This window comes from Panthera pardus, unplaced genomic scaffold, assembly GCF_024362965.1.
Source record: "Panthera pardus isolate Hobbes unplaced genomic scaffold, ASM2436296v1 HiC_scaffold_13, whole genome shotgun sequence".
NCBI lineage: Eukaryota > Metazoa > Chordata > Mammalia > Carnivora > Felidae > Panthera > Panthera pardus.
Genome location: NW_026526688.1, coordinates 197,857,891 through 197,882,996, shown reverse-complemented (window position 1 = coordinate 197,882,996; position 25,106 = coordinate 197,857,891). Strand labels below are relative to the sequence as shown.

Genomic DNA, 25,106 nt, shown 5'->3' with positions numbered 1-25,106 from the left:
TGGGAGGAGCCACTGTCTCGGCCTCCCCTCCAGCCTGCTCTCCCTGCCCTTGCCCCTGCCCCCCCACTTCCCCACAGAGCAGCCAAGAGCTCCTCATCATGTAGGTTGGATCTCCTCCCTCCTGTGCTCAGAAAATGCCCCTCCCCATGGCTCCCGACCCTCTCAGCTCAGGATTATGTCCTCAGGCCTCAGCAAATGCTATAGCCTCTGACTCTGGTGACTCGCGCTAATGCTGTTCCCCCCTCTCTCTTCCCCCTGCCCCTCCACTCTGGCCAACTGGATCCCTTTGGCTCTAGTACACTCTTGTCTCAGGACATTTTGTACCTGCTGTTCCTCTGCCTGGAACATCCCCCCCCACCCCCAACCCCCCAGATCTGCAAAGGGCTCACAGCTCACTTTGCTCTGGTCTGCACCCCAACAGGGGCCGTTGGAAAGGACCCCCTGACTACCTGATATAAAATGCAAGCTCGTGATTAATCACCCCCATAATCTCCCATCTATCCTGCGCTGGTTTACTTTTGAAGGGCTCCAGTCGCCGTCCGATGAGTGTTTACCTGTTCGTCGACCTGGATCCTCCGGCTAGAACGTGTAGCCCAGAGAGCTGGGATCGGGTCATGTGCTGGCCACCCTTCCTGCCCCCGAGGCCCCAGTGCCCACCTTCCCTGTCCTGCTCTTGCCCTGGGACGCCGGCCCTAATGGACAGCATCGGCTGACTCCCTTGCAAGAAGCCATCGGCCCAAGGGAGATGTGGGCAGGAAGTCAAAGGGTGGGAAGACAAGGAGGTCGGGCATCTCCCCTGCGGCCCAGTCCCCCCAGTTCAGCAGCTCTGGCAACATTTGTACCCTCCCCAAGTGGAGACGGCCCTCCTCCTTCTCAACACCACCTCCTTCCCTTGCGCCCAGAGTGAGCCTCAGCGTCATGGAGGGACCGGCCATTGTCCATCTGTTCCTTTACCCCTCCCCACACCTTTGTGAGTCCCTAGACTTGTCTGGGGTGGGTTCTGTTTCCTCCTGAAACCCTAGCGCAGCCACCCAGTCACGTTTACTGCTGTGCCTGGCACCTAGAATGCAGTCTGAAACACGGTGCTTGATAAATACTTCCAATGAATTCATTAACTAATGAATTAATTAGCAGAAGGATGAATGGGAGGAAACCAATATGCTACTTAAAGGAATGAACAGATCAATGAATAGAGCAGGCCGCTTTGTTTCTGTGAAGGAAAGAATGAATTAAGCCAATGAACTAACTTCCAAGGAAGCCTAAACAGAAAAAAAAATGAACAGAAGCCATGTGTTCCTTTGAATTGTGTGCTTAGCAGAGTTCTGAATCTGTCTTCTGCACTGGCTCTTACCTTGAAGGGTAAGATTACAGGCCCTTTCCCCCCCAGCCAGATGGATGAGGGTTCTGAGATCCCCTTGACCCTGGAGCCCCAGCTGCCGGCCCCACTCTCCCGGCCTGGCTGCACGCAGGCTGAGGTCGTGCATGGACCATTCAGGCTCACCCTCTGTCCAAAGCAGCAAAGACTCTTCCCTGCTCAGGAGAAGTCTGCAGGGCCCACGCCCCTGCACCACAGAGAGGGAATGGACCCCAGCGGCTTCTGCAGCAAGAGAGGACCTCGCCCGCTCAGCAGGAGCGCCGGCCAGACTCTCCCATTCACCCTGCAGCCTGCCGGCAGGCGGTCCTTTCCTGGCTTGTGACAACTCTAAGGCTGGAGAAGCAGCAGTGGATTTGGAAAAGAGACCCACAAGCACCTTAGCCTTCCAAGGCGGACCGTGGCTCTCCTGGGTCTGCCAAAAGCTTGGGCCAGAGCGAGGGGCCCGGGGGAAAAAAACACAAAATGGCACATCCACGTGCAGCTGGGCCAGGAAACACAGGGCGTGGACGGTGAACTTGAAGCTAGTGCCCTTTTCTGTCTCTCTGTTCCCTGAGAAGCAGCTGCTGGGGACAGCTGAGCAAACAGAGGCTCTCCCTCCGCGGGGCTGGGACCAAGAGGCCAGTTTCTTGCACAAAGTCAGGGGAAGTCACGTGCTCCATCTGGCGAAGGGAGAAGGGGCAGGGGCAGGACTGACACCCCCGCTGACGTCACTGTTGTGCCCAGGCTGGCTGGACTTGACCACTTAGTTCAACCTTTACAGCCCTGCATGACCTGTTGGGGCTATGAATGTGCCAGAGGCCATGTCGGGGGCTCATTCCACCCTGAGAAGCAGCCACAGGCGAGGCCACAAATGGACACTTTTTCGCTGCATTTGGCCACGCAAACCCTGCTCATGCGCTCATTTGTTCGTTCGTTTCCTCGTTCATTTCTTCGACAAAGGCTTCCCGAGGACGTACTAAGAGCCAGGTCCTATGTTAATTGCTGGAGGTACAGAAACGAATCAGATAAAGCCCCTCCTGTAAGGGGTTCACACTCGGAGGAGGGAGACAGACACACAGCAGTGGGGAAGGCTCTGTCATTCATTCGGCAGGCACTGACGGGAGCATGTGCCGGGGTCCCGGCACTGTTCCAGGCACGGCGGATGGAGCGATGAGAACGCACGGACAAAACTTCCTGCCCTCGTGAGCATACATTCTAGGGAAAGGAGTCAGATCGTAGACCACACATGTAAGTAAAGTCTAGTTTATTGGATTTGGATAGGTGCCATGGAAAAAAACAGAAAGTAGGGGGTATGGAGGGCTGTGGGTGTGGGGGGGACATTGCAAATTTTAAAAAGATGGTTCTGGAAGGCCTCACCTGGAAGGTACCCATGTGAACAATGACGTGAGGGCAGGGAGGGGTGGAGCCATGTGGACGAGTTACAAAACTTACAACGTGTGTTACAATAGCCACACACACACACACACACCGGAGACTCACTCCCCGGCAGCCCAGAGGGACAGCTCCCTGCGCGTGAAGCAGAGGAGTTTCCAGCAGAAGGACATTCAGTGGGTGAGGAGGATGACGGATCGTTCCAGAGAAGCAAGTGGGGTCCTTGATGGCACCTCCCAGAGCAGGACATTTGCAGGAGAGATGATTTGCCCTTCGATCGGTGCCTGACCGCCCCCCCCCCCCCCCCCCAGGCACACTGGCCATCTTCCCAGCAATGTGCTGGAGACGCGGACACGGACACAGGTTTCCACACGCACCATCCACGGTAGGCTTACCCTAGAGCCTGTGGGGTCAAGGGGCAAAGCTTGACCCTTGAGAAATCTAGAACACCAGAGGGCAGCAACAGCAAGACGCCAGGCATTGCTACCACTTGGAGAGTTTCTCAAAAACATAGATTTTCGAAACGTAGACCTGCTGATTCCAAAAATCCGGAGGAAGGGTCTGCCTAATAAGCCGTGATGTTAGGGGCGCCCGGGGCGCTCAGTTTGTTAAGCGTCTGACTTCGGCTCAGGTCACGATCGGATGGTTCGTGGGTTTGAGCCCCGCATCAGGCTCTGTGCTGACCGCTCGGAGCCTGGAACCTGCTTTGGATTCTGTGTCTCCTTCTCCCTGCGCTCCCCTCTCAAAAATAAATACACATTAAAAAAAAAATCAGCTATTATTTTAATAGGCGTCCCAAGTAATTCTAATTAATGGCAGAGTTGACAAATACCGATCCGACACAACTCGTTCTCTTTGCAGACGGGAAATGTGCTGTCCAGGGACTTGCCCAAGGATGCACAGCCAGTGTGTTCAGTGGAGGCAGGGCTGGGCATCTGGAGCCCTCGGTTCCTGAGGGCATTCATTTCCTCAGGCCGCATAACAAAATTCCACAAACGGGGGAGTTTAAAACAATAGAAACCTACTTCCTCACAGTTCAGAGGCTAGAAGGCTGAGATCAAGATGTTGGCATAACCATGCCGTCTTGAAGGCTCTAGGGGAGAATCTGTTCTGTGACTTTCTCTTAGGGTCTGGTGTCCTTGACCATTCTTGGCATTCCTTGGCTTGCAGCCATAACTCCAGCCTCGGTCTCTCTGCGTCTTCCCTCGGCCCTCTCCCTGTGCGTCCTCTCCTTATAAAGACATCCACCATATTGGATTAGGCCCCCACCCTACTCCAGCATGACTTTATTTAACCAATTAGATCTGGATTGGCCCTATTTCCAAATAGGTTCACATTCTGAGCTATGGGGTGGCTAGGACATCAACACGTCTTTTTGGAAGATGCCGTTCTGCCCACACCACGCAAGCCTTGGTGGTTCCCTCCACGTACGTATTTGTTGTTATGACCCGTCTGATTCTGGGAAGGTTTGAGGGCGCTGGCATTAAAATAAAACAGACAAAACAGGACTAATATGCTAAGAAGTAATGAATGAGTGATGAGTAAGACCCATCAAGTGGAGAGGGAGACAGGGTTGTAGCAGACATTTCCGGTAGAGACAGGGTGCAGGCACCGAGGACTGAATTTCACCGAGTGCCTGGACTCCTGTCTCCCACGGGAGCTTTTCCCACTTTCCCTGTATCTTTACAGGAATGTGGCTGGGCTGCCTAGAAAGGACCCCATCAAGCAAAGCTCGCATAGCGATGTGGGAGTGTGACTTCGGGACCTTCTGGACTTGGGGAGGCTCCTCCCTGTTGCACAGATTGTTGTGGGGAGCCAATGATATAATGCAAATTAAGTGATAACTGGGGGGAAAAAAATCACAGTTTTAGAGAGTTGTGCAGTTTAGAGAATGCCTTCACATTCATCATCAGAGAGAACCCTGCCCAGAATTTTGTGGGCTGGATCGACCCGCACGGTGTACTGGTGAGAAGACTGAAGGGCAGGGAGGAAACTGGGCTGTAAATGAGTCACAGCGACACTGGGCGTCCTGGTTCTCGGCTCAGGCCTGTCCCCACTACTTCTCCCATGACAATGAGGCATTCACACTCCCCATGGCTCTTCCCGTCTGCAGTTCTCAAAGTTGTCACACTCAGTCCATCCTCCCCCATCCAACCATCCATCCATCCATCCATCCATCCATCTGTAAGTATATAAGTAAGTGGCTATATTTAATAGCATTTTTATTCATTCTGGTTACTAGTTCATTTGCATTGTCTCAGCTGTTTTCAACGAGAGCCTGTGAATGAGCCTTGGCAAGTGTCCCCCCGCCAGGCTGGAAGGCTGGAATAAAGTCAAGAGCTGCCACCATCCCTGCCCGGTGGGGTTCTACTGGACCAGACTCGGAGCAGGGATGCTCAAAGGAACAGGGGACCCCCCTGTCCCTCTTACGGGCTTCAACCTCGCCCCCCCAGCTGGCTTCCTTCCAGCTACGAGAGGCTACCACTTCCTGGAGAGCTCTCAAGTCAGAGTATCTTGAACGGAGTTGAACGGAAAGGGTCATTGTTTACAAAACATCTTTTTTTTTTTTAATGTTTTAAATACTTATTTATTTTTGAGACACAGAGCGACAGAGTGCAAGCAGGGGAGGGGCAGAGAGAGGGAGACACAGAATCCGAAGCGGGCTCCAGGCTCCGAGCTGTCAGCACAGAGCCCGACGCGGGGCTCGAACCCATGAAGCGCGGGATCGTGACCTGAGTCGAAGTTGGACGTTTAAGCGACTGAGCCACCCAGGCGCCTCTGAAAGGGTCACTTCAAAGGCATGAGAGAGAGCCCCTGAAATGAGTTAGCTGGGCTCTGCAGCCAAGCCAGAGCTCGGTGCAGAAGCTAAGGTGGACATCAGGACGCTCCAGGTTTGTCCTATGACAGGTAACCACGTGTTATTATCAGGAGCCTATCCTGGGCCGGAGCCGAGATACACTCTTGCATCCCATCCCCCGCTGACCATCCTATGAGAACCCATTTTCGAGATGCATACACTGAGACTCAGAGGCTAAGTGGCTTGGCCGCGGCCTTTGGTGTAGACCCTCGCTGGGGGAGGGGGGTAGGTTGCTCAGCACGCAGGGGTTTCCTTCCTCTTGAGTCTCTCCAGTCTCCCAGCGAGTACTGCGACCAGGCTGCAGGAAGAGCGGGATGAGTAGGTATGGAATTCTCCAGATGATCCACCTGTGCCTTCTGGGCAGCAAATATTGGAGGCTCTAGACAGGGAGTGACTCACCATCCCGCTACCCGTCTGAACACGAAGCTTACCCGCAAGTTACCACCCAGGAAACACTCCTGCCATACGGACCCTCCTGGACCTACCACTCTCTGTCTCCTTCAAGTCCTAGGGACCTGGTTGGACATACTCAGAGAAGCCTCACCACCCCTCCTTCCCCAAAGAACCCCCCAGTGCACCCAGAATCGCAGCCTCGGTGCCCCTGGCTGCCTGCAGTGAATGTAGGTTCAACCCTACAGTTGGCAGTGTGACTGACATTGGCTGGTCAGTGTCCCCTTCTCTCCACTGTCGGGCAGACCACGCCCTGCCTCCCTTCCTCCTGAGCAGGGCCTTGACCTTCACAAAATGAGTAGCTCCCAAATGCCCTCCAGAGAACCAGGGCCAGGCAGACTGACGGGAACACGGATCTTCCAGGTCCACACCTCGCGATTCTGACTTAACGGACCTGGCAGGGGACAGGGCATCTGAAACTTCACAAGCACCACTGCCCGCCCCCAACCCCTCCATCCGCAGATGATCCCAATACGTGGCCTTCAAACAAACCGTTGGCTGATTTGTGTTTCCCAGCCTTCAGCCTTAGCTTGGCGCCTTGATGCTATGTTACTTTTGAGTTATTTCTAGTTTTTACCCAGCTTTGCCCTAAGCCAGTCGTTCTCATCCTGGCTGTTCACGCTAATGGTGCTCGCAGGATGTTGTATAAAATCTCAAAGCCACGCCCCTCTGTGGGCCGGAGCATTTTAAAGGCTCCCCGGGCAATTGGAAGGTGTGGTTGTGGTTGAGGACCACCGCCTGAAGCAATGATAGGCAAGCAACCTAATAGGCATGAAAATATAGGCATGAACACGTAAATAAAAGCATGCCCGAGCAGGCAACCAAGAAGGACCCTGAGTTCCGTGCTTTGAGCAACCCTGGACTAGATGTAAAGGCCCTTCTGGTCTTTTGGGTCCACGTCCAAAGAAAGACAGAATTCTTCTCACTGAGCATCTCGCATGAACTAGGCCCCCCTGGGCCCCATCATGTGAGTGACCTCGTGATCTCCACAGCAACTCGCTGCGGGAGGCCATTATCATCCTTATTTTACAGATTTGGAAACTGAGGCTTACAGGACCCCAAATCCCGACTCTTCCACTGCTGGGAAGTTAGTTCAGCAGCTGGAATGGAACATCACACTTTCTCTGCTGTGTCTGGGGCAGAGAAGTGAGCCACCTGCCTTCCAGCGACGTTGGACAGAGGGGTGTCGGGACTCTAGATGTGCACTGGTTTGTGACAGCAGCTGAGGAAGAGGCTTTCCAAAGGCTGGGCATCGGGGTCAAGTGTGTGTGCGTGAGCACCCCCCATCCAGTCTATCTTCACCATGCTCACCCCTGCCGTTAGCTCCTTCTGGTTTCTTGTAAGATTAGAAAAGAAGGAATAAAATTCCATATCTATTTGAGAAGCCAAGTTTTTAATCAGCATTAGAAAGATCAGATCTGTCGTCATTCAATCACTTGCGTGGCTAATAGGTCAGCGCATGACCTTGCCTTTCCTGGCAAAGCCTAATTGCAAGAAAGCAGTTTGCAAGGGGTGCCTGGGTGGCTCAGTCGGTTGAGCGTCCGACTTCGGCTCAGGTCATGATCTCAGTTCATGGGTTTGAGCCCTGCATCAGGCTCTGTGCTGATGGCTCAGAGCCTGGAGCCTGCTTCGGATTCTGTGTCTCCCTCTCTCTCTGCCTCTCCCCCTCTTGTGCTCACTCACTCTCTCTCTCTCTCTCAAAAATAAATAAGATGTAAAAAAAAATTAAAAAAATAAAAAGAAAGCAGTTTGCAAACAGGCTGCCTTGTTTGCTGAGCCTAATCTAATTAGCTTCAGATTTCCTGACCAGCTAAGGACCGATGACCAATGAGATGCTGTTGTGGATTTTCCAAAGCAAATGCGGAGGCCTCTGTGCTCCTGGGGTGGCCCAAGACAGCTGTGTTTCGGAGGTCGACTCTCAGAGGGGTTCCAAAGCCTCTGTTGACGGGCACAGTAGGACCCTAACAGGAATTGCCAAGATGATCTCATGTCTAAAGGAAACAGTGAATCCTTCTGGTTTTGAAAGCCTAGAATATCAGCCCTAGCAATTAAGGGATCAGGGGAGTCATGTTACAGAACTTCATTTTAGAAATAAAGACACAGATGACTCAGAGCGCCGTGGCTGGTTCCAGAACTGGGGGAGGAAAATACCACATACGCTGAGGCCGACTTCATTCTCCATTCTGAGAGCCGTGGATACTCAGATGAATAAGGCTTCGTTCCTATCCCCTAGGATGCACCGTGGATGGGGGTGGGGGACAGTCACAGAGAATGTTCCAGCATACCTCAACAGAGGTAGAACAAGGTCTTGGAGAGGAGGCATGCAGCTGTGCTGTTTGAGGGTCATCCATTCATGCATTCGTTTATTCACTCATTCGTTCAACGGTACAGACTGATGTAAGTGAGCCTCTGCTCTGTGTCAGGCCCCCTCTATGGGCCCAGAACCGAACAAGGCAGAAAAGGGGCCTGCCTTCCTGGCCCTTACACATCCTGGGGAATCAGACATTAAACACGCACACGCTTGAATAGATGTTCAGGTGCGATTATGGAAAATTCTAGAAAGTGGTGTAAGGTGGTAGGAGAGGCCACGGCAGGAGATGCTGACCTAAGCTGAGGAGTGTTAGTCTGACATGTGTGGATGGGGTGGGGGAGAGGGTTTGAGGGACCAACCGTGGGGCTGGGCCAGGCCTGCCTTAATAGACGACATTAGGCAAGTGGGGTTGAATCCTAAGAGCAGTGGGAAGGGCTGAAGGTCTCCAAACTTGGGCAGGGGTTGTGGGGGACGATGAGGTCGGCAGGTCAGGCAGGCCTGGGGTGTCAGCACTGGGGGGAGGCGGGAGGACGGCGATGAAGTGGCCGCAGGAAGACCCAGGCTGGTCCACACGAGGGATGATGGAGGTTTAGACCAGGGTGAGGCCAGGAGTAGCGACCCACTCGCACGGCGGTTCCGAGGGTGGCCTGGTGCACGGGGAAGGCTGGGCCTCACTGGGTCACCGTTTGGCCCGTGCCCTCAGCCTGTGCTGAAGCAACCCCACTGTCCTCCTTCAAACGCTCCAGGAAGGGTGGGCAGCCCAGGTACTCTGTCTTCAGACACACGGGCATGGGGGTGCGGTTCCAATTCTGATGACTTAGCCCCGTGACGCTGGGCAAGTTACATAAGCACGCCGAGCCCCGATTCCCTTTTTGGGAAGGAAAAATTCGAACCTCCCTGAGCAGGACAAGCAGTGCAGTGAACTAAAATGCAGAGTCAGCCACTGGGGAGCAGGTGAGGAAGGCTCACCCCCCCCCCACACCCCACCCCCACTCCCTGGTAACACATATTCCTTTATCATCTTCGAGTGCCGAAGATGAACACCCAACTCAATCTCCTCCTTTTGTCCAATGCTCTGTGAAAAGCCAACTGCCGCCCTTTGTGGCTAATTGTACCTGATTGGAGCCTCTTGCGTTGTGCGAGATGCCTGGAAAATTCCAAGGTTGTTTGTCTTGCAGCGATGAGGTGAGTAAGGCAGGTGTGTGGTTGTAACCCCTTACCCCGTCCACCAGCCCCAGTGCGCCACACCAAGCCGGCTTTGCCAGAGCCCCGTGTCTACCTGGCCTCGACGGTCTCCTTCCGTCTCCGACCGCGTCCCAGCGGACACCGTGTCCCTCCAGAACATGCTCTTTCCACCCTCTGCTTCTCTGGACCACAGTCCTCTCTCTAAATTCAACCTGAGTCTTGCCTTTTTCAAGAAATCCTCAGTATCTACCCTGAAATCTTCTGGATATGGTACTTTCTGTTTTAAGAATAGAGAAGCTAAGGTAGGGGCGTCTGGGTGGCTCAGTCAGTTCAGCATCCGATTCTTGATTTGGGCTCAGGTCATGATCTCACGGTTCACGAGTTCAAGCCCCGCGTCAGGTTCTGTGCTGACAGCTCGGAGCCTGGAGCCTGCTGCAGATTCCGTGTCTCCCTCTCTCTCTTCCCCTCCCCTGCTCGTGCTGTCTCTTTCTCTCTCTCTCAAAAACAAACATTAAAAAAAAATTTTAATGAACAAATAAAAAATAAATAAAAATGGAGAAGCTAAGTTTAAAATCTTTGGTATCCACCAAAAGCCCAAATTCTTCAGCAGACCGTGCAAGCCTCCACCACCTGGCCTCCTCATCCAGTTCTAGCCTTTATTGACCAAGAAGCAGCAAATGCAGGGTTTTTGAACCATCACTCTCCCCTCCCACTGCCATGGCAGACGTCGTTAATGAATGAGACAGCTTTTCCCAGACGTCGTTAATGAATGCGACAGCTGAGCCCAGATACAGGCTTGCAGCAGGACCCGGGCATCGGGGTTGCTGAATGAGATGCCACCTGCTGGCCCTCACCACTGACTCGATTCTGTGAGGTGAGTGTGTGACACCACCCGGCCTGTGTGCACCCGCCCACTTCCTCTGCCTTCTCTGCCTGGTCACCACCACCTGATCCAAGTGTCACCTGCTTCCTGGATTGGTCCAACGCGGCCAATTTAGGAATTAACGACTTCTACATCCGGCCCTAGGGCTCTGCACCGGGCGCTGCCAGCACCGAGGCCTTACTGAGCCCAGTGACTCGGGGAGGGAATTATGATGGCAGTCTCATCCTTTACTGATGGGCACTTTTAATCACAAGGGAGGCAGTGATGAGCGCAGAAAAGGGGCAATTCTGCAAATGGCAGAGATTTCATTTAGGACAAGCTTCTGGACCAGATATTCCCACACTTGGCTCTGTAGAGGCCAGGTACCCATGGCAGTTTAGCATTCCTAAAATATGTACATCGAGAAGCCCTGAATGGCCAAATCCTTTCTCCATCTCTAAGGGACCGAGTCTTCTTTGCTGGCTTTCAGTGGAAAGGATTGGGTTATGAGCTCTAGCAACAGCCAGCGTTCATCGATAGTGTTATCCCAGGAGACTGTCTGGGGTGGCCAGAATGAGCCTTGCCAAGGATCTATGCATCCCTTACAGCCGGTGGTGAGAGGCATTTACTGTTTTCCTTTTTTAAAAAATATTTATGTATTTATTTTGAGAGTAGGGCAGGAGGGGCAGAGAGAGAGAATCCTGGGCAGCCTCCGCACGGCACCAAGCCCGACGTGGGGCTCCGATTGACGGACCGTGAGATCATGACCTGCGCCAAAATCAAGAGTTGGCCGCTCACCCGACAGCCACCCAGGCACCCCGGGTTTACTGTTATTATCCCAAGAGATAGCATAACAGATCCGAGCACAGACACGAGGGCGAGTAAAGTCTGGATTCCTCCTCTGCAAATTGCATGACTCTCTGTACAAGGTTCCTGAAGTCTGAGTCCTAACGTCTTCATCTGTAAAACGGAGAATGTGATACTTAACTGTGTTACCATATTTTTAAGTGTACCTGTTTAATTAGTGTTGACACATGTTGACACATCTGTGAACCCATCACCCCATTAAAATAGTGGGCATACGTATCAGCTTGCCCGGTGCCTCTTTGTGATCCTTCCGTCCCGCGGCCACTGATCGGCTTTCTGTCCCTGCGGATTAGTTTGCATTTTTAAGAGTTTTATGGAAGTGGAATCATACAGGATGCCCTCTTTTCTTCGTGTATGTAACTATTTTGCATAGAATTCTAAACAGTTGTTGCTACTCTGTTTATACTTTCTCATCCTGCTTTTTCCAGTTGACATTCCAGAAGATTTCTCTTCATTAACATCATTGTTTTTTGAGGGGGGTTGCAGGGAGGGGCGGAAGGAGAGGGAGAGAGAGAATCCCAAGCCGGCTCCACACTCAGCACAGAGCCCAATGCGGGGCTCGATCTCATGACTGTGAGATCATGACCTGAGCCAAAATCGAGAGTTGGATGCTTAACCGACTGAGCCACCCAGGCGTCCCCAGCATCATTTTCAATGGCTGTTTTAGCTTCTAGTTTTGCGGTGACCACATGTCATTTAGCCAGTCGGTCAGGTATGTTGTTTTCCCTTTTCCGATATTACAAACAGCTCATAGACATGAGATTCTATAATTCATGACTTTCTATGTCCGGCTTGATTTGTTTCACGTGATGTTGACTCTCATCCTGTTGTATCAGCTTCTTGATAAACCTTCTTTCCTTGGCTTCCAAGATCTGTGTTCTTGTGTTTCCTCTCCTTCTCTAGCTGCCCCTTCTCTCAGAGCTGGGGCTAGGGTGAGGGAGGTGAGGCATTCGTGTTGGCAGCAAAACCTCCGGAGGTACCAAAACCCTCAATCATCAAGATAAATATCTAATGCAACATTTTTTAAAAGTCCACATGAATGCCAAAGAAGTCCATGCTGACGACGTGTTAACATTTCAAGTAAAGGCAGAATCTGGTGGGGCCAAGAGTGGGCGGAGACAAGGGAGGTGAGCCTTACAGGTGGAGGGTTGGACCCAGGATGGTGAGAGTTGTGGCAGCCCCAGGACGCGAATCCAGTACGCGTTCATCTTGCTCCAATTCTGACTGTCGTAGTCCATGGTCACCAGCTTCTTCCAGGTCCGGCAGCCTTCCCCGTTCTATAGTGTCCTCATCTGAGTCAGACTTGAGATTTCAACTCAACGTCCCATACCAGTGTCCTAAACAATACTTCTTCCGGTCTGCCTTCACCGTTTTCTGGCAGAACCCCAAGCCTGGGTGGCTAAGTCTCCACTTTCTCTTCTGCCCCACGGATGGGCTAGCCGGCCCTAGGATTCAGTCCCTAGGGCAGGGCGCCATGCTCAAACAGGGGTGATGCTCCCAGCACCTCATTCTCCATAGTGTTTGTCAAGCCTCCTTTACTTTCCTTGGCCCCGTAACCTCCCCGTCCGCCCCTTGCTCTCAGCAGATGGTTGCGGTGGCCCCCAGACTCAGCCAACGACTATCTGATACAAAGGTACAAAGAGCAGGTTCCCTTGAATTCAGGTGGGACGGCAGGTGGATATGGTAGGGATTCCCCCATTTAATCCCCCAAAGACTCTGTGGCCATCTACTCAATAACCATACACTGGGGCAAATTAGCCATCAGGCATTGGATACAGGCTCTGGGCTGGCACTGCTATTCTAATGGTCACAGCCCCCCATTCGAATCCGCTATACAGGAATCAAGTAGTCAGTATCGTTCTGGCCCAGGTATGTCATAGAGTGGGTACACTGAGTCACCAAACCCACCCCGCAGTCGTTTCCCTGGGTCCTGAACGTGTTTAGGAAAGACACGCTAAGACCCTGGAAAAGAACTGTCACATTGGTTCCTTGACCTGCAGAGTGAGAGATATTGCCTAAGAAAGCCCGAGAACTCCCACCCCATGCCAAGATAGTAAATGAGAAACAATATTACATTGTTTACAAAATGTGTGAGATTATTATTTGCAGAGATCAGCGCCACCCTCAGAGTATTGAGGCATCCAGGAGTAGTGGTCCCTGTGATATCCCCACGTGATTCACCAGGCTGACCCTACCAGAACTCTACGGGTCAGAGCAAAAGACCCTGGAACTTTGGGAACTTAACCCAGTAGTAGATGCCCAGCTGTAGTTACTGACTGATATGGTGAGTCTTCTGGTGTGGATGCTTTTGAGTACACTGAATGCAGCTTATTCATGGGCAACTACATCTTTTTCTACACTGATGAGAGAGAATGATCAGAAGCAGTTTACATCCACATGGGACAACATGGTACCCACGTATGGCCTTCCTCTAGGGCTCTACTCCTTCTTCTGTTGTTGTGACGGCAGCGCAAAGGGACCTAGACCATCTGGACATCCTATGGGACATGGCAATGGTTTGCCATGTCGATGGCATTGTGTCAAGTGCCCTTGAAAAGCATGAAGTACTAATTCTGTGTGCTTTGGTAAAGCATGTTCATTCTGGAAGGTGGGAGGGAGGTAAACCAGACAAGATCCCAAAGGCCTAGAGCCCAAAGGGCCAAGGGTCACATCAGTGAAGCTCTTAGGGGTCCACTGGTGGATACCATGCTGGAAAATCCTCTCTGGGGTAAAGGACAGAGTCTTGCACGTCTATCTCCTACCCCTGGGAAAGACATTCAACCTCTCCAGGTTTGAGAGGCACACGTTCCACAACTGGGGATATGATTTCCACCTATGTGTCAGATGTGGAAGGTTTGTGTGGGACCCCAAGGTAGGCAAAGCCTGTGTACGGGTCCGGGAAGAGGCATAAGCAGCCTCGCCCCTGTGCTGTCCAGCCCAGTAGATCCCGCAGAACCACAGGCATCTGTGGGGAAAGATATCAGATGGAGACCCTGCAGGCCCCATCGGGAGAGGCACGGTGCAGACCCCCAAGAGTCTAGAGCAAGACTGTGCCATCCACAGCAGAGGACTGGGCACTGTTTGAAAACAGCTCCCGGCATGCTGCTGGGCCTTAGTAGAAACTGTATCTGAGGATGCCATGCCATCTGAGCATGTGGCCACTCATGACCTTGACATTTGCTAGGATCGGGTAGGCCCTGGGAAGTGGAACATAGGGGGTTGAAGGTCCAGAGAGCCCTGCAAACTGCATGAACAGGTGCCCCAGGCCCCAGGTCATCTGCCTCTATGGCACTGATGCTTCTCCCTCAGCTGTGCTTCTCCCTCAGCTGATGCTTCTCCTCAGCTGATGCTTCTCCTGCAGCGGACACCTTTGGCCAACGATACCATAAATGAGTGACACAAACCACAGGAATTTGCCTTCTCACAGCTCTGGAGGCTGGAGAGTCCAAGATCAAGGTTCCAGTAGGGTCGGGTTCTCGTGAGAGCTCTCCTCCTGGCTGGCAGATGACCACCTTCTTATAGTGTCCTCACATAGCACAGAAGCACAGAGAGAGAGAGAGAGAAAGGACCACTTCCATGGTGTCTCTGCTTTAAGGACACTGGTCCTATCAGATCAGAGCCCCTCCCCACCCCTTATGACCTTATTTAACCATAATTACTCTCCTGAAGACTTTGTCTCCAGATACCGTTGCAGCGGGGGCAGGACTTCAACAGGGGGACACGAGCATTCAGCCCATAGCACCAGCTGATAGAGCGAGAGAGTAATCTGAGCTCGGCTCGCGGGTGCCATCAGCTTGGCACGGGGGCAAGCCCAAATGGTCTACAGCTGACCTGCAGCCACTCCGAGGGGGCCGGAAAGATAATGACCGGAGGACAGCGTCCATTGCCAGGACTTCGGGTGGTGCGTCTGGTCATCTACGTTGTGGCCCAAGGTCGGGGCTTAAGAGGCTGTCTGGAAGGTGGCCCTTGTAACTCTGGTGGCCCTGGTAACTCTCCAGCGTCCTGTTTCCTGGCTGCCCACCCACGCGGCACCAGGCACTTCCTCACCGTTCTCTAGATATTAGGAGTCTTTTCCCAGGCTGTCCCTCCACCTAAATGCCTTCTCCATGTACTCATCCTTCACCACTCCGTCCAAGTGTCCTTTCCTTACACTACCCACCCCCCCTACAGGGTTGGCGGGTGTCCCTCTGTTCGCCTGGTTTTCTGCCTAATGGAAGTCTTGGCTTTGTCATGCATGCTACGGTTCATTACAAACACTGATCCCCACCAGATCGCATGCACCTCGAAGGTCGAGGCCCCTGTAGGCTGACAGCTCCAGACCCACACGTCCAGCTACGCACTGGACATCGTCACCTGGGTGACTCACAGACTCTTGAGTTTCTCTCCTAAACGTTCCCCCATTCTGGGCCCCCCGTGGCCCCGTCTCAGGATGCAGTTCTCCCAGCTCCCTTGGGGAGCTAGAAACCTTGGTGGCATCCTGGTTCTTCCTCGCTTCCCTTTCGACCTCACCGTGCAGCAGCAACACGCACCGGTTCTAGATCCAACCTGTCTCTCACCTCTACCTCTCCTCTCCCCTGGCTGCCACCGTTCTCAGCTACCTCTCCTGTGGGGTCACCGCCGGCTTCCCCCCGCACTGGGAGGACCCCCTTCGCGGCCACCATGCCGTTGCCGTCTTTCTCTCCATCCAGCCCCTGGTTTGCGTCCTTCCTGGTGTCTGTCACCCTTTACGATCATTCTGTCTGTCGCCTGATGTTTGCTATCTCCCCCAAGCGGGGACTGTGTGTCTGTCCCTGTCAGCGTACCCCCGACAGTCAGCATGGTGGCCGACTCATAGAAAGTGCCCAACAAAAGCTCATCGACTTAGCGCTAAAGGCGCATTAACGGCCAGCTGGACTATTACGACCGGAGCGCGTTTGTGCGCAGCACTTAGATACGGACAGCACCAGTCCACACCGTGAGAATCAAGCACTTACACCCACGTTTCCAAAACACCAGTTCGTGAAGTCAAACACGGTCGTGATAAGTGCGGCGCCAGAGGGCAGAGGAAGGACAGGCAATCTGCCAGGCGAGGACCCCACATTGAGACAACCTTCTTGCCAGGGTCTGCTCCCATCCGCTGCCTGGAAATCACCAGCAGGGCAATTTCATCCGGAGGTTGGAGCAGCACTGAGAGCAGAGCCAAGGTCCTCAGCCAGGAAATTATATCCTGATTCCTCCCGTGAAAATTGTCCACTCGGAAGCCCGGGAAGGATGCAGGGGAATCCACCCCATCGGCCCGTCCGATTAATGTCTGACAACCTCTCCGGTCCCAATGCTTACCTCCCACAATGTTCATGATTACCCCTTTTCCTTCTCCTGTTTCCCCGTATTGAAATGCACGTGCATAAAAATCAAAGACGAGCTACTTCCTGGGGACAGGCTGCAAGGGCTCCCGAGAGACTCGGGAGGCTGCAAGGGCTCCCAAGAGAGCCGGGACCCCATTTGGAAGGTCAGTCATAACGTGGGTCCATTCTTCCGCTGGGTTTTGGTAGGAGAGCAAGACGGGAACACAGGGAAACAAATCAAATTTTAGAGGCCTCCCTTCTTTTGTCTGGTGCTATTTTCTCCCAGTTCTGACTTTTAACATTTCATTAAAAAAGCCATTTTGATCTTCTAAGAGTCAAGATTAAAAACAAAAACAAAAACAAACTACATCTTTCTTGTAAGAAATGGCTGCATTGACTGAAACCCATGTGGGGGAATTGATAAGGGACAGCAGCAGTGTTCCTTCCGGTTTTTGTAAAGAAGAAAGCAGGAAACCCAAGAAGGCGAATTGGACCCTCTGTCTGCGGTCACGAGGGAAGCCCGGGGCCAAGGCCAGCTGTGCTCAGGCCCCTGCGTCCCTGGCCCTCGACGTGCAGGGAAGGCGGGGTGGCGACGGCCACCTGCCAGGCACCCTGTATGCCTGAGCTCGTGTCACCCAGTCCCCAAGCGCTCTGCAAGGGCACCATCCAGAGCCCGTGTCTGAGCAAGGAAAGCCTGAGGACGGTGTCGAGGTCAGACGCGGGCCGAGATGAAGTGAGACTCTAAGTCAGATCTGTCGGTGCCAAAGCCTGGGGGCTGCCTCTCCCCGATGTCTTTCCCTCCCCTGTTCAGGCATCCAGAGCCTCACATGTGCTCGGCTGGCCGGCGAGGGCCCTGGCTGGACTTTCTGGGCCCACGTCAATCAGCTGAACTCACCCGGTCTCCTTGCCAGGGCCCAGCATCTCAGCCCTCCTTTTCTTCCCTCTTAGTTTTGTTTTGTTTTTTTTTTTAATGCTTATTTATTTATTTTTGAGAGAGAAATAGAGCACAAGCAGGGGAGGGTCTGAGAGAGGGGGAGACACGGAATCCGAGGCAGGCTCCAGGCTCCGAGCTGTCAGCCCAGAGCCCGACGCGGGGCTCGAACCCACGAACCGTGAGATCATGACCCGAGCCGAAGTCAGATGCTTCACTGACTGACCCACCCAGGCGCCCCAGCCTTTTCTTCCCTCTTAAATGCAGCCACCACCCTCCCTCCAACATCCGCTCCTTGAGGATCCTCTAGCCACCCCAATGGGCCCACGTGCGGAACACAGCATCCCACGCTCATTCTAGGACCTTGGGCCCTGACCCCTCGAGGGAACACGTGAGCAGTGCAACAACAATGACACATTAATGACAGTCATTTGTTGACTACCTTGCAGATGTTATACCTCATGACAACCGCGGGAGGGAACACCGTCTCAATCCACCGCAGACACCAAGAAAGCCAAGGCCCAGGGTGGTTCACTGATCCATCCAGAATGAAGTTAGCCAGGAGAAGAGCAGGGGCCACGCCAGGCTAGGGTTTCTGCACGGCCTCCCAGACTAAGTCCAGCTTCCTGGAAGTGTGGAGCCTGGACTCAGACAGCCTGGGTTTATAGTCCAGCTGTGTGACCTTGGGAGAGTTACCCAACCTCTCTGGTTTCTGTTCCTTCATCGGTAAAGTGGAGATGATAAACATCCTACCTGCTTGGTGGGGTTGCTGAAGGGTTACCTGACATAGACGTAACATCCTTAGCGTCGTGCTTGGCAACTGGGCTTAATATATGCCACTGGTTATTTTTCTTCTAGGAATTTGTATTCCGCAAAACGTCACGGACGGTTGGGTAAGAATCTTAACTGAAGTCGGAATGCTAGAAAGTCAGGGGCGCCTGGGTGGCTCAGTCGGTTAAGCGTCCGGCTCTTGGTGTCAGCTTAGGTCATGATCTCATGGTTTGTGAGATCGAGCCCCGCGTTGGTCTCTGCACTGACAGTGTGGAGCCTGCTTGGGAGTCTCTCTCTCTCAATCTCTCTCTGCCCTTCCCTGCTCGCATTATCTCTCTTTCTCAATAAATAAATAAGAGAGAGAGGGAGACACAGAATCCGAAGCAGGCTCCAGGCTCTGAGCTGACAGCACAGAGCCCGATGCGGGGCTCGAACCCACAAACCTTGAGATCATGAGCTGAGCTGAAGTTGGATGCTTAACCGACTGAGCCACCCAGTACATTTAACCAGAGAAAGTTTGCCCTGGCCACCTCCCCACCTCCAGGGAGGTGGGTGCCCAAGCCCACATCCCCACCGACACTGAGCATCGCCCGCTGAGAAAGCATCGCCCCAAGGGGCTAGACCTTCCTGTGCCTCACACACGAGGGCCTTGACTCAGCAGTGAGTCAACCCCGCGCTCCCAGCACGACCCGTCTAACGGGTGCACCGATTTCACGGGCAAGCCTCTGGGAATTAGCTCCAGTGGCATCTCCTCAAAGCATTGGTCAGGCTTCCTGTTTTCCACATCTGTGACTTGCCCATCAAGATCCTTTGCCATTTCCATAGTCGTTCCTGTCTTTCTTGGTAATTTCCAGGGAAGTCCCTTGTGCGTTGTGGGTATACAGCTGGCCCTTAACACAGGTTTGAACTGTGCGAGTGGACTTCTATGGGGCTGGGCATTTTCTCTTCCTTGTGAATTTCTTAGTAACATTTCTCTAGCTTACTTTATTGTAAGAATATAGCATAAAACACATATAACATGTAAAATATGGGCTATTTATGAATCCATCGGTCTTCCCGTCAACAGTAGGCTGTCAGTAGTTAAACTGGGGGGAGGGAGTCAAAAATCTTAAGTGGATTTTCGACTGTGTAGAGGGGTTTGCTCCCCAAAGGTGCACGTGGTCACGTCAGTTTCAGATATTACAAATACTCTGTTGCAATCTGTCATCTATGAATTTGTCCCTGGTGACCTCCCATGCAACAGACATCCTCTGTTTTGACGTGATCTCACTCGTCAGTTCACCGAGTAGATATCGGCTTGTTGGGATGCCTCTCAACAGAGGAGCCCCCAGCATGGACCGGAACATTCCAGAAGCGGTCCGAGCAGTGCAGTGAGAGTCTGGGTGACTGAATCTGAGTAAGTGCAGAATGGCGTTGCCGCCGATCTCCGTTTTACGCCAACTCGCTGGCTTCTGTCCGCACCTTCAGACTGCTGAGGTTGTTCAATTCTGATCCAGAAACTGCACAGCACGGTGCCATCACGGCACACTGATAATCACACACGCTGTGGTTTGGGTGACATCTGATAGGTGGAGGGAGATTAAGGAGAGCCACATTCCATGCTGTGTCCTGCAGAGACCCCGTGTCCTACAGAGATCGTACCCTGTACGACGACTGTACCCCGTACTTGCCGTGTGACCCTGGCCACTCCCCTTCTCTGAGCCTCCTCTCTGTTGACTACCGCAATGATAGTGGCACCTGTATCACAAGCTGCCATGAGTCGCAAGTGTGTTACTCCACGGAAAGAGGTGAGAACAGGGCCCGGGGCACAGAGAAGATACGGTACGAATGTTTTTGCCATGATTATTAGTATTATGGAAGAATTACAATGCTCCTGTTTAAGGGATATTGAAATGGAGTCTCAAAGAGTTGAAATAACTTGTCCCCACCACCCTGCCAAAGAAAACAGAGTCAAGGCTGCGTGCTCTTTCCACGGACCCCGCGGCTCACCCCAATTCCCTCCCAGGATGTCTAGGCGCGCTGAAATCTGCCTCTCTGTCTGTCCCTCGCTGGGCTTTGTGTTTGGCATCTAAGGGCAGCGAGGATCAAGGCTACCTCTGCTCCCCGGGACAGACACTCACACGTTTGAAGAGGGTGCACGTGCACTCCTGACCCAAAGGACCTCTTCTCCCGGTTCACTGGCCCCTTCCCTTAAAGTGCCCTGTGGCCGACCACCCACGTGTGTGTCCCACCTGCTTCTGCTGCCCTCGGTCACGTGTGCTGGTTGCCTTCCATCTCGGTGTGGCCCTGCTTGGCTGGGACTTTTTGCTTGTTTTTAATGCTGTCCTGGAAACATGCTCTGGGGTGTAAAACCCACAGGAGTGTAGCATCTGTATGTGGGGGGGTGCTATTTATTTTTATTTATTTATTTTGAGAGAGAGAGAGCGAGAGCACAAGTGGGGGTTGGAACAGAGACAGAGGGAGAGAGAATCCCACCCAGGTTCTGTGCTGTTAGGTGCGGAGCCCGACGTGGGGCTCGAACCCACCAACTGTGAGATCATGACCTGACCTGAAATCAAGAGCCTGACGCTTAACCGACCAAGCCACCCGGGTGCCCCACACGGGGGGTTTTCTAAAGGACGCTTGACTTTCTCAATCATGCTACTGTATCACCCCACTGGCCTCACGCGACCACCTTCGACGTCTTACTTTCCCCCTTTTGCAGATGAGAGAACTGAAGTGTCATTAATTTATCACCAATTCACCCTTTCCACGTCTTCGCGAACGCTTTAATAAACCCTCCTTGAGGGCTGTCTACATGCAGCCTTGTGTTCAGGACATGACGCCCAGCCGCTCCCCCCCGCCACGTACCCCAGTTCCTGAGAATTCAGGATGGGACGCCGTGTGCACACTTCAGTCGGCACCGTAGAGAGAGAAGCCCAGAACCTGGCCCCCACTCTGCCCACTGGGCCCCCACCCCCCCCCCCTCCCGATATTTAAAACAACAACATGAGCTGCAGCCACAAAACACAAGACGGCTACTCACCACCTCCGGTCTTGGGCTCAGACCTTGGGGAGAGCTTCTGAGCTCACGGCCACTTAGGAACTAATTGGAGCCACATGATGGCCTTGAGATTCCTGCTGGCTGGACAGCCAGTCCTACCTCCCCGGTAGGGCTGGTCTCTCAAGAGTTTCCGTGAAGTCCCGTGGCTTTTTCAGTACTAGCTGCCCCCAGGCTGTTTGTCCAATCTGCTGACTAGATTCCTGCTGCCTCTTCAGAGCTCCTTCCCGATCTGACCACAATCCTCCTCCTTTCAAGGGGTGAGATGTTAATTTCCTTAATGACTCACTATTGCCCCACTCCAGTCAGGGTTTCGCAAACAATGGCACTGTTACATTTTAACGATAAGTCCACGCATTTCAGGATGTTTAGTAGCATCCCCAGCCCCTCTGCCCACTTGATGTCCCTATCGCTCTTACACCCCCAGCCCCAGGCCCAGCCCCTCATCCTCCACCCCCTTGAGACAACAAAAAAGTCTCCAGACATTTGCCAGATGTCTCCCAAGGTTATTTCTGTCTTTATGCCACCGTTTCAACTGGATCCGGTGATCCGTATCACTCTCCCCATGCCTCTGCCATCACCCATTCTCTAGTTGTAGAAAACGAAAGTGGGGTGCTTTCTTTATGAGTGTGTTCAACAAGAGGTCAACCAGAGAGAGAGAGAGAGAGAGATTATTTTAAGGAATTGGCTCATATGATTGATGGAGGCACATGTCCAAAATCTGCAGGGCAGCCCAGCACGCTGTAGACCCAGAGAAGAGTTGAAGTCCAAGTCCAAAGACTGTCTGCTGCAGTTCCTTCGTGCTCAAAGGAGGTCAGTCTTTTCCCTCTGAAAGCCTTCAATTGATTAGATGGCCCCCAGCATTATGGAGGGCAATCAGCTTTATGCAAGGTCTACTCTGATTGAGATGTTAATCTCCTTCAGAAAACCCCTTCCTAGAAGCATCCAGGACAATGTTTGACTACATATCTTGGCACGGTGGCTCAGCGAAGTTGGCACGTAAAATTAATCAGCATAGTCAGCAAGGATGAATGAATGTATGGCAAAGAAAGGGAGGATGTACTTGAACTCATCTGGAATGTGGACTTCCCTGATTATTGTCTGAAATGTCCGTGCCACACTGGGGCCATCAGCGATTCTCAACCCTGGCCGTTACAATCACCTAGGCAGCCTTGAAAGGATGCAAATGTCAGGGGCGCCTGGGGGGCTCAGTCAGTTAAGCATCCGACTTCCACTCCTGTCTTGATCTTGCAGTTCGTGAGTTCGAGCCCCATAACGGGCTCTGTGCTGACAGCTCAGAGCCTGGAGCCTGCTTCGGATTCTGTGTCTCCCTCTCTCTCTGCCCCTCCCTCATTCATGCTCTGTCTCTCTCTGTCTCAGAAATAAATAAACATTAAAAAAATTGTTTTTAAATAAAACAAAATAATAATAATAAAAAAAGATATTATCTTATCCTCACAATTACCCAATGAGGTAGAGTGTATGATGGCCCCAGGCTATAAATGAGGAAACCGAGGCACAGAGAGGTAAGTGACTTGCCCAAGAAAGTTGCTGACAGTCTTGGGTTCATCTGACTCTGAAGGTTAACATTTTTTTTTTTAAGTTTATTTATTTATTTTGAGAGAGACACAGAGAGTGTAAGTGGGGGAGGGGCAGAGAGACAGAGGGACAGAGGATCCAAAGCGGGCTCTGTGCTGACAGCAGAGAGCCTGATACAGGGCTCGAACTCATGAACCATGAGGTCATACCCTGAGCCGAAACCAAGAGTCAGATGCTTACCCCACCAGGCCACCCAGGCACCCCTGAAGGTTAAGGGTTTTTAGGAACTTTGCTTCCCAGAGACTTAGATCAGGATTACAGCCACTGGAAAAGAGGAGGCAAAAATGCCAGGATTCCTGGATGTCACCATCGTGTACCTAGAGAACCTAAGAAAACAGAAATTGAAATGAATATGGGAGCATAGTCATTAGCCACTTCACAAAGGCTTTTGTTTGAAAACAAAGTCACTTGACAAAAATGTTGGTGCATGTCCAAAATTCAGTCATGTTCCTGGTGAATAGCAGGGACAGAAATCATATTTAAAACAGGAAGCAGAAATCATATTTAAAAACGAAGATCCCACTCATAACAGCAACAAAAACATGAAATACCTGAGAATACATTTAGCACGAGGGGTGAGGTAGGTTAATGAACACAGCTACCAAATTTTATTAAGGGATATTAGAGAAGATTCGACCTTTGGAGAGATGGTCTGTGCCCACGGTAGGTACTGTAAAAATGCCACTTCTCTTCAAATTAGTCAGAGGTTAAAACAGTTTTCTTGTTTTCAAATAAAAATTGGGCATTGACGTAATTTTGAAGCAATTCAAAAATTCTCAGGTCTAACACAGAGTGCCTTCTGAGTTCCCAGCAACTTCTAGTATCTCAAAAGGAAAAGTCAGCCCTCCTGAGCTCTTGAATCACTTCCAGACTTCCTTTTAGATTCAGTTACCTAAGGCCATGAGATTCTTTTTGCTTGGCTATCCCTGGGCACACTCAGATCCAAACTGATTTATCCAAAAAATGGCTTTACAGTTTTTAAAACCTTAAATTGCGAAACGTATTATAGGGTTACAAATGTTATCCACACACCCGCACTTTAACAAATAGTTAAATGTCTACCTGTGTACCATTTGGGGCCGACAGACTCTTAAGGGGGCCCCATGATCCGGCTTTCATGTGCTTGTGTGATCCCTCCCCCTGAGCATGGGTAGAACCTGCGGCCTGGTTCTGGACGTAGAGAATATACCAAGAGTGAGGGGGTGTATGGGATTGCATGTGTGTGATTATGTTACATACGATGGTAACCTCCATAGAATGATGTGTTGTGAGCTGCCCTTCGGAGCTGGCCACAAGGCCGGGAACTGGGGACAGCCTCCAGCGCATACCCAGAGAGACGCCGAGGCCCTCAGCCCAGCAGCTTTCAGGAATCTGAGGGTTGTCAACAATCACATGAGCAAGGGAGGAGACCCTTCTCCAGTAGAGCCTCAGATGAGACCACAGCCCCAATCGACACCATGATTGTAGCCCCACAGAGGACACAGCTAAGCTTTGCCGAGACTCCGGGCCTACAGAATCATGAGATAACAGGCATATATGTTTTTAAGCTGCTAAATTCGGGAAAATATTGTTATTACCAATAGATAGCTAATGTGCTACCACACAAGTGAAGCAATAGAATATTTCCAATGCTTTAGAGGCCCCATGTGCCTCTCCTAACACATTACTTCCCTCCTCCCAAGAAGAAAGCACTATCCTAATTTTTCTGTTGATCGTTCCTTTGCCTTCCTTTGTAGATTTACCATCTATGTAAGTATCAGTAAATAGGATATGTTTGGGGGCACCTGGGTGGCTCAGTTGGTTGAGTGTCCGACTTTGGCTCAGGTCATGATCTCGCAGCTCATGGGCTCGAGCCCCGCGTCGGGCTCTGTGCTGACAGCTCGGAGCCTGGAGCCTGCTTCGAGTTCTGTGTCTCCCTCTCTCTCTCTGCCCCTCCCCAACTCCTGCTCTGTCTCTCTCTCTCTCCCTCTCTCTCTCTCTCAAAATTAAATAAACATTAAAAAAAAAGTGAAATACAACACAGAAGAACCTAAAGGTAAATATTCCTCTGATTTGAGAATAAATTTCCCAAGATTGTTTTAGCTTAGAAGCAATAAAAAATCGTGACATTTATTGATAAATTTGACTGCATAAAGATTGAACTCTTTTTACCAGTAAGCAACC

The 25,106-nt window shown here is 51.9% G+C and overlaps 1 protein-coding gene across 1 annotated transcript in view; it reads right to left on the bottom strand.

Moving 5' to 3' along the window:
- SLC2A9 (solute carrier family 2 member 9) overlaps positions 1-21,637 on the bottom strand; it is a 254,087-nt gene extending 232,450 nt beyond the window's left edge. Inside the window, exon 1 of the mRNA XM_019453701.2 lies at positions 21,330-21,637. The gene's annotated coding sequence lies outside the window, so the exon portion shown is untranslated. The remainder of the gene's footprint in view (positions 1-21,329) is intronic.
- Between the last annotated feature and the right edge of the window lie 3,469 nt (positions 21,638-25,106).